Raw genomic sequence first — 11924 nt, forward strand, 5'->3', positions numbered from 1 at the left:
ATCAGGATGAACTGTAATTTATTGATCCCCTGATATTTCCTCTATAGCACCATAATCAGGTCAAAATTTCAATTTATCCAATGCTTTAGTTTATGACCAAATACCTTCAAAACTAACAACATTTCCATCGGCCTCAGTTGTACTGTTGAGAGCTAATTAGTAATTGTTAGCATGCTAACACACTCAACTATGATTGTGACCATGGTAAACATTATACCTTCTAAACATCAGCATGTCATTGTCAGTGTGAGCATGTTAGCATGCTGATGTTAGCATTTAGCTTAGCTCAGAGCACCGCTGTGCAGCCTCATTGAGCTGCTACCCTGGCCGTTGTCACATATCTGTCATATATCTGGACAACATAATGTTCTAGTTGTTCACATGTAACAAGTGTCTCATTATTAAGATGCTCTCAACTGAAAGGCTGCATGGCTCCAACAATAAACCAATTGTAAACCCAGCAATAGACTGGCAGCTGTTTACATGCCAGCTGATATTGGCAAATCCAGGCTAGCTTTTTTGTTTGTGAATTGTCATATTTGGCTTATGGCTCCTCCTGGTTATAGTAAACAGAATACACTGTTTTCATGTGCCAACTCATAAACAGAATGCTTGAATGCCTGGAATGTATAATTTACATGTAAATGCACTCAGTGAATGCTTGGGTGTTGCCTAGAAATTAGCTTTGAGGCAAAAGCGGGGGAAGCCATTTAAAGATATCTCTGTATATTTTATTATATATTCATGGGGATGGTTAGACAAACACTTAGGTAGCTGAAAATGTGTGTTGGGGGTCTGTATGTGCTGATTTTCAGATGGCTTAACTGAGCTTTGTGAGAATAATGAAAAATTCACAATAAACATACAGCATGATCAGCATGCAAAAGCAGGTTTACAAAATATTATCTAGGCTATACACATATTAATTTTAACAGGTATTTTTGGTTTGAAGTGATAGTGTTCTAACAGGAAAGCAACAAGTGAGTGTAATTTACATGTTTGAGCGAAGCTAAATGCTTTCAGGACTTCAGGACCAGGCTTTAAATTTGTAAGCCTCAGAGAATCGCAGTAAAGTAGTTTTCCATTGGCTGATTCTTTTGCTTTCATTTAGCTATGCTATTTTAATCAATCAGACAGAAGCATTTGGTAGGTTGGAGAGCCAGTGATGATAATGATGTCTACTTTGTTTTTTAACAATGCCACAGTTCTCTGTATTAGCCAAGGTGATAACAGCAAGGTTACAGCACAAATACTTTTTCACAAAAATAAATAAAGTATTTTTTAAAGTTTCATTCATCTACAGTAATCTCAGTTTTTGAGAAGAAAGGTTTAACTTTTTAAGAGATTTTGATTTATAACACAAAAGTTGATGCTGCTTTCATTCAGCCTTTCAGGATAAACTTCTAGTTTCCACTTAAAAGCAGAGGGGCAGAGAAATTTAAATCAGCAATAGCTTCACTATTTTTAAGCAAGTTTATTTGTATTGCAGCTAATACAGAGTCATTTCAAAGTGCTTTACAGTACATAAGGCATTAGTATGACAAAAATAATGAAATAATATTAATATATAAAAATATATTTAAAAAAGAAATAAAATAAAATACATAAGGTCAAAGAAAATATTTTTCTACTAATTCTATTTTTGCAAGTATGAAATCCACTTTGACTGTATATAAATGCCTAAATGTATTGACAATGACATGAATTAATATTTACTGATGCCTTCATTAGTTCATTAACTTCTTTTTTCACATACAACAAAACTAGTATATCCTTTTTGTTTGTTACTTATGTCATTTCTGCGAAGCGGGAAAAGGAATGCTGCGGTTTTCCTTCTGCTGATATACACTATTCAGGAAACAGAAACACAAAATAAAGATACAATAGCATGCTGCGAACAGTAAAACGAGTAAAGACAAAGTATTTGGTATGACATTGGTCATAAATGAGCTGCAAACATGTATTCAATATGCTTGTAAAACACACATAACAAATGTTAGCATAACAACTTTAAACGATTTTGGAAATTTTGGCTGCTGAAGAACAGACTGCTTGAAGAAGCTGTGGACAGTAGACAAGCACACACACACACACACACACACACACACACACACACACACACACACACACACACATATAAATGCTAAATCATGAGTGACTCAGTTTAGACCAAATACAAACTGCTTAAACTTCAGCCACCTGTGAGATAAACCCAGCGGAATTAAAGGAGTGGAGCAGCACTGGACAGAGTAATGCTCAGACTGTGCTGAAAGGCCTCCAGCTCTTTTACTTCTGGCATTGTTAACAGGTCAAAGTAGACAAGATGTCTGCGGGAGCTGCAAACCCAGAGGAATACCAGACGTGCAGCTTTACTTTATGTGTAACAGAGGGTGTGAAAGGAGAACTCAGGGGCGACTTACCTTTTCTTTTTTTGTCCCGTTCCATGATATCGGTAGCCGTCTGCCCTCAAATACATAAAGAGAGCGCTAAAGAGCATCCAAAGCTAAATAACAGGCGCTAGACTGAGACCACACATGAAAAGAAAACAGAGGTATGCACACTTTTATACTCTGGTTAGTAAGTTAAATATCAGCAACAGGACATGACATTTCAAGTTATGTGCTCTGCACATACACCACAGGCTACTTGTCTTCCCATCTCCTCAGCTGGCTTTGCATTGACCTATAAGCCGAGAGGTCAAACTGACTCTTTCATTGCTATTCTTGTGTCTTGGCTGCTTGGCAGGGCAAATAATTATGTACGTGCATAAAACCTTTTCATTATCTTCTGTATGAACAATAGATAGCAGAATGCAATTACTTTTTCATTAAGAGAACAAACAACGAGCACTAATATTCATAGCAATTTTGTTTACAACTTTTGGTGATGAGTACAACAAAGTTTTTATCCTTTGTTTAAAAAAGTACTGATCCAGAAAAAACTACAGCAAAATATATTTTCAGGCAAAGTTTATAAAATGTAACCTCAAGTTGGAGAGATGTGAAAAGGAGCTGGAGAGATGTTTGGGGTCACGGAGAAAGGTCACAGTCTTTTGGCAGCTCCACTTGACATGTGCATGAGGTCTGACCCCGGTAACCCCGAACACACACACACACACACACACACACACACACACACACACACACACACACACACACACACACAGCCAAACATTACACATAGTATCACAGATCCCTCCTGCCATACAAAGAGTAGCTGTATTTTCATGTCAGGTCCATATGTTCATGTGGTTAAGACTCCTTATGTCCCTAATCCACCTGCAATAAAGCTCACACTCAAGAGACAGAAATGATGTGTGTTGTTCAGACTATACATTCTCTTTCAACTGCAATCATATGATCTTATGTAACTTAAATTATATGACAGGCAGCATGCAGCATGTGTGTTATTTATATCAAAAATATAAATCGGCCAGACGTGACATATCTACATTAAATATGGTTTCTTCCTTAATTTCATTTTTAAAATTCTGTTTCTGCCATCAGCTGACTAACAGCAGGCTGCCAAAACAGTTTTTAGCACCAAAGCAAATGTTACCTAAAGTTAATGTTAAATAAAGTTACTTTCCAAACATGATTGCAATGGGATTAACCTATATCTTTTCACCCTCTGAACCTGAGGCACAACTGCACTGGAGGTGAATTTAAAAGGGCTTTAACCTGGGAAGTAAAACAGGAAATATATTTTTGTTTATTTACAGGACCACCAGTGTCACAAAGTGACTGGAGGCAAGCATGTCAAATATTAATATTGATTCTTGAGCGGATGATTATTTGCATTTATTTTGTTGTAATCTGGCTTGTCATTATGCAGGCATAGAGCACAGTGTTTGAACTGTCAGTCATGCTTACAAGCCAAGAATTACAGCTTTCTCTGGAGTCTTTTACAAGCCTCACATCTATAAAGCTTGACAACTTAATACAGCTGTGCTCCCAAACACACAGAGATTTACACAGAGGGTAGTAATTCCTTAAGAGGAGATAACAGATTTCTGAAACTGTTAAGAGTCGAAGATAAATGACTGACTCTATTAAATCAACTAATAAAAAAAACACTATGACCTATTTTTTTTTAATAAATCAAGCCAAGAGATAGCCAGAGGTTTGCATTTTAAAGCTGCTATACAATAAAAAGATGTACTGTAATTGTGTGACTGGCTGTAGACACAGATACACAACAGACATTAAGCTCTGCATCATTCAATAAATGTTTAACAGAGAGAGAGACGGGGGAACAGGAGGGGGGCAGCTACAACTTTCATGTGGCTTTTCGATGTGAACTGATGCAGAACAATTCTATTGCATTTATGAGTGCTGATTCAACCTGGAGTTTATTTACCATGGTGAGGCATTATAGAAGAATGATTTTATGCTGTTTAAAATGTAATTCATATGGACTGATTGGCCTTGTGGTGAATACTAAAAAAGGAGCCAATTTATGATATATATGCATAATTTTTAGATCCTCAAAGGAGGAAAAATATGTAATAAATCACACACAAATTCACACACTGCTCGGTAATAAGGTATTACTGCATAAATAAATAGGACAGAACCACATTGGCAGGATGCCTGGCAGCACATTCACAGGAGATAATAGCTGCTGATTTGATGAGCATGCTGTCATCAAAAGTCAGCAGAGCAGCGTTCAGTAGAGACATAAAGATATACCAATAACATGAAGATGATTACTGTGGGGATTAAAGATATTTGCATTTCCCACCTGATTGACTCAAACTTTGGTTTACCATGAGGTGAATACCTTCTGATGTATTATGTTAATAACTATTTTGCTAGATGTTTAATTAACTCTCTGCTCAGTGTGTGCATTACATCTTAAAGAACCGCCAAACTGCTCTCTCTGATGTGTGAGGCAAAGCAATCTCCTGGTAACCTGTTTATTTGTTTTGTTTTGCCCTAAGCAATCAGTAGTAAATGACGTATCCATCCCACCAACGTCATTTACTTTACACTGAAATGGATCTGCGATTGCTTGGAGCAGTAACTCAAACTGGATATAACCTGCGGAAACAATTTGTGAACACAACACTAGGTCCGTTTCCATCAACCTGTTCTTATGTGCATTTTCAATTTGTGTTTAAGTACATTGAGAGCAAGTTAATTCCTTGTATGTTTACACATACTTGGCCAATAAAGCTGATTCTGATTCTGATCTCAGAAAAGAATCGGAGAATCGAAGAGATGTGGGCAGCAATTCAGAGGTCTGAAAGCAGACAAGGAGTCGTCCGTGTTGCCTTGGAGGATGGGCATGTAGGTTCATTCTTGGCCTTGGGGATGGTGATTCTGTGGGGCAGTCCCAGTTTGGGGTTGTGTATCACTGTGTGAGAACTCTTGAGAGAGATATTGTGTGGACCTTTAGTTGGAATGATCCTTTCTGTCAATCGTCTCATCAATTAATATACAAATCATTTCAGCACAACTAAATTTCTTCACTACTTGCTTTTGAAACCATACTTGACAATACGGTGTGTATGGGTTACTGTGGCCCTGTCCTGCCTGTCTAATGCTAAGAAACGCCACATTGCTATATCTGCCTCAAGGTGAAACATTTGCTGAATCAACAACATCACATTTGATAGAAGCTTTTCACTCACTTTCATTGTTCAGTGCTTCAGGAGGTGATGTACATTGGGCTTAACATCTTGACATGACCATTTACGGCTTCGGATTTTGATATTAAACCTCTGAGATTTTAAACTTTAAGTCTTTGCTGGGATTTCATTAATGTCAGGTTTTCATGTCATCTCTTTTTCTGTAGAGTTGTGCAGTGATCTTCCCCAGTGCCACCCCTGGTCTGTCAACCACATTTAATAGTAGCTGTAAGCTCATGTAGTCATTCTTCTGATCGGTATCCCACTGATGTTGCAGGGAGCAAAGCAGCCTCACAGGCAGAGAAACCCACAGAGCCGTGAAAAGAGATGGAGACCACCATAGGTGGCCTCACACACTTGAATGATGACAGGTGTAGTGAGTGGGAGCATGAACACGAACAAATGTATGCACACACACACACACAGGTTGGTGGGGATTGAGTTGACAGATTGCCTCCAGAGTCTAAGACAGTAAGCAAAATACACTTTCCATGTCTTCCATCTCATTGCTGGGAGATTACAGAAGGACTGGGGAAACACAATCAACTGCTTTCTGACAAGGATAAGAGGTGGAAAAGAAGAGAAAAAAGACAAAAACTGCTGATCTTTCATGCATAAAATTCAAAAACACATGACGATCAATCAGGGAAAGGCTCTCTGTCTGACTTTTTGCAGTGAGGTTTTTAAGAGGAAAACATGTTGAAACAGGAACATACACATCAATGTTGGTGAGGTGCTGACTGCGGCAGGTTAGTAATAGAAAAACTAATGATGGAAGTGTACTGGGTTGGAGTTTATGTGACCTTGAACGGGATGGCGGTTTGAAGTTTCACCTCATTCCCAACTCAACTCATTTCATACTTCCTCCAAATCTACTTTCCAAGTTGACCTAAGTTCAGTGTAGAAATGTCACAATGGGATAAAAAATAAAAAGTTTTTGTCAACTCCTTCTCGGACCAACCACAAAAATGCAACCTAAGTGTATTGGTGGCGTATGGGGAATCGCAACAGGAGAGCAATCAGAGTGGGCAAACAAGTCCAATGGGGCAAAGCGGGAAAGCAGGTCAGGAACAGGCAGTAGGTAAAAACCGATCATGGACATATTTACAGAACAGGATGCAGGCAGGCAGGTACAGTTATGGGCAGATGTGGCTTAAAGCAATGACAAACAGTAGCATTGCCGATTTGGCAGAAGATTGGTGTAAGTGGTCAAGTATAAATACTGGGTGGCTGACTGGAGGAGAAGAGGGAAAGTGTATTGACAATGATGGCGCCATAGTTATTCATTAATTGATTCGTCAAATAAAAATTATTATGGGTACTGTAGAATCTGATTCGAGAATGAATCATAAAAACACTCTTGCAACTTTGTCTATTTTTCACCAACCAAAAGGCTTCTCTTTTCTACTACTTTTTTATTTCCCGCATATTGGCTCATTCAAGAAAAATTTGGAGATACAGTCCTATACAGCCACACAGTAGAGGTTATTATTATTTGTCCTATAATATCAGTCTGAGCCTGAAAAGGATGTCAAACTTACTGTAGCTGTGGTCTTTCACAAACTAATTGAAATGTTTATACAACAGCTGTTTTTATTGCTCCCTCATGTCCATTCAGTTATAAGCATATTTTAATTGTCTGTTGGTGTTATTTCTATTAGCCACATTCTGTGACGTCATGAAATAAATCTATAATCAGTGTTGGAGCAAGAGTCATCACGTGCCAGGTGTTTCTCTTTTAAACTGTTACTGTTACTTAATCATTTATACACTGTGTGTCATGAGTATATGTGTATCCCCACTGGGATGTGGGGAAAGCGAGAAGTCTCGTTAGCCGAATGGAAAGCACCCAGAATGTGTCCTCATGACTTTAAGGCCACGTTCACATAGACAACAGCACTGAGTAAAAAAAAAACCCACAGCCCATCATTCATTTCAGTGAGGCTGCTGCTTTGATGTCGCAAAAGGCTCCAGCAAAAAAAAGCAGGGTCGTCCTGGTGTAGCCTTTGCAACAATGCAATGCAATCATGAGGCAAGGCGCTGTTAGCACACATTTGTGGTTGATTACTTTGTAACATGAAAGGTGCATTGCTAACTTTTCATTGGCAATCATCATTACATTACTTTACATTTATTCAGCTGACACTTTTATCCAAATCAACTTACAATAAGTGCATTGAACTATGTGGATACAATCCAGAAATTACAAGAATCATGCAAGTACATCAACTTCATCAAATATGCTGAACTGCTTCAAGTACTACATTTAGAAACAATAAGAGAAAGAGAAAGAGTTTGAACAGATGAGTTTTCAGTCTGCGACGGAAGATGTGTAGAGTTTCTGCTGTCCTGATGTCAATGGGGAGCTTGTTCCACCATTGTGGAGCCAGGACAGTAAGATAGAGCGGTATTTTGTAGAGCTGTAGCTGGGCTCCCTCGTAGTGAGGGAGTCGTAAGCAAGCCAGTAGTGGATGGGCTGGGGTGTATGGTTTGACCATGTCCTGGAGGTCATTTTCATGAGAAAGAGCAGGAAATGATTATCACCATGACAACTAAAACTCTATAAACTCATGGATCTGTTACTCAAATCATATTTACCTGAAGCAAAACCCCCATTAACAGTATTTTAATGCATTGCTGTTTTCGATTTGAACACCTGGTAACAAGCAGCAACATGCTCTGATGGTGAGGCACTGAGATGATGCTAGTGTACCATCACTATAGTCATTCAGACTTGCAGAGATTAAAACCATAGGCTTTCATCTGGATGGCACTGAGAAGTCAGTCATTGCATTTTTGGATTGTATAGATAGCACCTAAATGGCGTAAAGACCTTTATGTTGAAGTGCACAAAACAAATCTTGGCTTATGCACAAGTCTGATAGTAGTATTAGTATTTATAAGCCAGAGGAATCAGCTTCAGTATTCCCAAAGACATATCAGTCATCACCACTCAACACCAAACATAGTTCTGATGGATTGAAGCAAGTTGTCCCGCTGGAACAGAAAGTCCCTGAGGCAGAGCATCAGAGGGCGGCCTTTGAGAAGAACTTCACACAGTATGAGTTTCTGGTCAGTGACTGCTGCCACAGCAGCTGGAGTCATGGATTCATGCCATTTGGGGTTAATGCAGGGGCTTTGCAGTCCACTCCATCTCTGCAGCCTTAAGCAGGCTTCATTATTGTGGGGGAGATGGAAAAAAAGCCAACTGAGGCGTTAAGAGAAGCACAGCCAGAAGAGCAGTTAGCCACCTCGACACAAGCTGAGGCCTGATGAAACCTCAGCTGGTTCACCTGGGGGAGGATTTTCTGAAGAGCAAAGACCAGAAACAGGAACACCACTGATCAAGTGTATATGTATATAAGAATGCATTAAAGGTTTAGACATCAATATATTGATATGTTGCACTGGCATAAGATGAAACAAGACCAGGAACAGTACATTTTGCCCCCCCACCTCTCTGGAATTATGCAGAGCACTATATGTGCTGTAAGTGGAGGAGTGGACATACAGTGGGTGAACATATACACTGCATATCTGCAGCTTCTGATTCAGTTTACTGCATGCATGAGCAAATTAGAAATATGTGGAGGAGTTTGCCCTTTGCTCAACACTCGTCTCCTCACCCCACTTGCTGTCAAATATACTGTACATAAACTGGAATGAAGCTACATTATGTGAAGTAAGGTATGGAAATCTGTGGAGTTGTATGGGGTCATTTGCTCCCTTCTTTCCCAACTCTCGATCCCCTGAATCTTCATTTAGCGCCATCATCAGGTCAAATTTTTTATTTTGTCCAATACTTTGGTTTTTGACCAAATACCTGCAAAACTCATGACATTCCCATCAGCCTCCGTTTTACTTTGAGTTTAGCGCTACTTAGCAAATGTTAGCATGCTAACACACTAAACTAAGATGGTTAAAATGGTTAACATTATGCCTGCTAAAAAGCAGCATGTTAGCATTGTCATTGTGAGCACGTTGGCATGCAGACGTTAGCATTTAGCTCAAATCCCCGCTGTGCCTATGTTCAGCCACAGAGCTGCTAGGGTGGCTGTAGACTCTTGTTCAACTATAAAATGTCTTGATCACAATTAATTAAAACAAAATTTAAGGAGTCCTTTATTATCCTCTCCTGTCTCTACTATCACTAAACACATTAAATGCCTGAAAAATACTATAAAAAAACCCCCAAATGCATAAATGGAGATATATCTCTATCTGATTTCTTTAAACTTTCACATATCAGCATTGGTTGGGTTCTAATTATAAGCACTCAATTAGTTACTTAATTAAGAAGCTCTTTTATGTACTTGTTTGTACTTCCTTGAGTATAGTCTAAATTCAGTGATTCTAGATGCACTTAAACAGAATTTTTATGCACTACTCAACTACTGTAACTAACCTGGAAATGCCAGAATAAGGCTTAATAAGTCTGGGTGTTATGGCATAAAAAGGGGAATATTCCATTTAATTTGGTTTTGAAAGCATTGTCCTTAATAAGGCAACCTTTGTGACAGCATTGTTGTAAAGATGGTCACCAAGTTGGAGATCATTACTGAGCTGGAGAGAGAGTGGTTGGTAAGACGTTTTCATATTAAATGGTTACCATCAAGATGCCACATTTGCTCTATCACTGAGATGACATGGTTCTCAAGTAACTGTTACTGAGAGCGGGCTTCAAAAGAACCACTTTTATACAGCTGACTAGCTTTCAGCACAATTTTACTTCTACCTAAGAAATATTTAAATAAAGTAGTTGCCATTTTATCCACATCTAAGTGTAAGTAATCTTATAGAGATTGAAAAGCTACTTGATGCGGAGTGCTGAAAAAGCCAGCAGCAGCAGATAGTCAGAGTAGTGTGACGAGTGGACAGGTTTGCAAAGAACTTACCTCATTTAATTTTAAAGAAAATGAGAAAAGACTATGTGTCCTTCAATGATAAAGAATATTTCTGGGTGAAGAGGCAAAAAGTGACAGCATATCTGTCACCAACCATGAATAGTATTTCTAAGATAAATACGATTGGAAGAATCTTGTGTACGTCAGTTCACACTGTTTTGAGCTTCATGTCAAACTAAAGTGACATCTGCAGAAGGCATGTTGAGCCTTTAGGCAGGACCATTCAAGAGTGGATGAAGACTGCAGCTCAAATAACATGTTGTAAAATTTATGTAGCATCTGTACCCTCATATCCTGTACAGCTTAATTATACATACGCTTTTCCCACCCTGACTCCACCATGAAAAAGCATACAATACAAGAACCTTGGAGTTGTCAAGTCAAAAGAGATTTAAATGTATGTTGAGAGTGGGAATGTGGCAACAGGGCAGCTTTCTATCATTTTGTGGTCACATCATCTATGCAACATATGAACTTTTAGGGACACCTTTTAATGCAGTCACAGAGATAAACTGGGATATGCTATATCTACAACATGGTAAACCCATGTGACCAAAAAGATTATCGTTACTAATTTGGCTTTTTATTTGCCATTAAATTTGGTACAGACATTCATGGTTCACAAAGAATAGATCCTACTGACTTTGGTGATCCCCTGACCTTTTCTCTATAGGGACAACTAATGGATGGATTGTCATGTTATTTGGTACACACATTATTTTACCTCTCAGGATGAATTGTAATAACTTTGGTGACAAATTTTTGAATTGTCCAACACCAATACCTGTAAAACTAATGACATTCCCATCAGCCACAGCTCTCCTTTATGTAATTAGCAAATTCTAACATTCTAAGATGGCAAACACTTCCTGCTAAACATCAGCATGTTAGAATTGTCATTGTGAGCATATTAACATGCTAATGTTAGCATTTAGCACAGTCTCACAGAGTGGCTTGCATGGCTGTAGACTCTGTAGAGTCTTAAATTTGATTTAGGCATTTACTGACTTTCACTTTTATTCTACAACTGTGGAAGAAATGAATTAAACAGACAGGAGGAGAGTCTTTCTCTGTGCACTGTATAACTTTCATTTAGTTGGATAAGTGACACTTTTTTTCTCCTATGAAAGATGCACTACAAAATGTGGGAATGTGAAACCACACCCCTTATCTTTGCAGTTATCTTAACTGGAGTAGCAGCTGGGGTGACAACAGCTATTCATTAAATAGATTTAAGCACAAGATAAAGCATAACACTATAATGTTATCTGCGAGAAAGTATAGATTATGTAATAAGTAAACTGAAGAATGACCTTGGTCTCCCACACATACTGCCATCATCTACGAGGTCATCCCTCCAGATCATGCATGCATGAAGCTGGATGGTC

The sequence above is a fragment of the Siniperca chuatsi genome, linkage group LG15, assembly GCF_020085105.1.
Source record: "Siniperca chuatsi isolate FFG_IHB_CAS linkage group LG15, ASM2008510v1, whole genome shotgun sequence".
NCBI lineage: Eukaryota > Metazoa > Chordata > Actinopteri > Centrarchiformes > Sinipercidae > Siniperca > Siniperca chuatsi.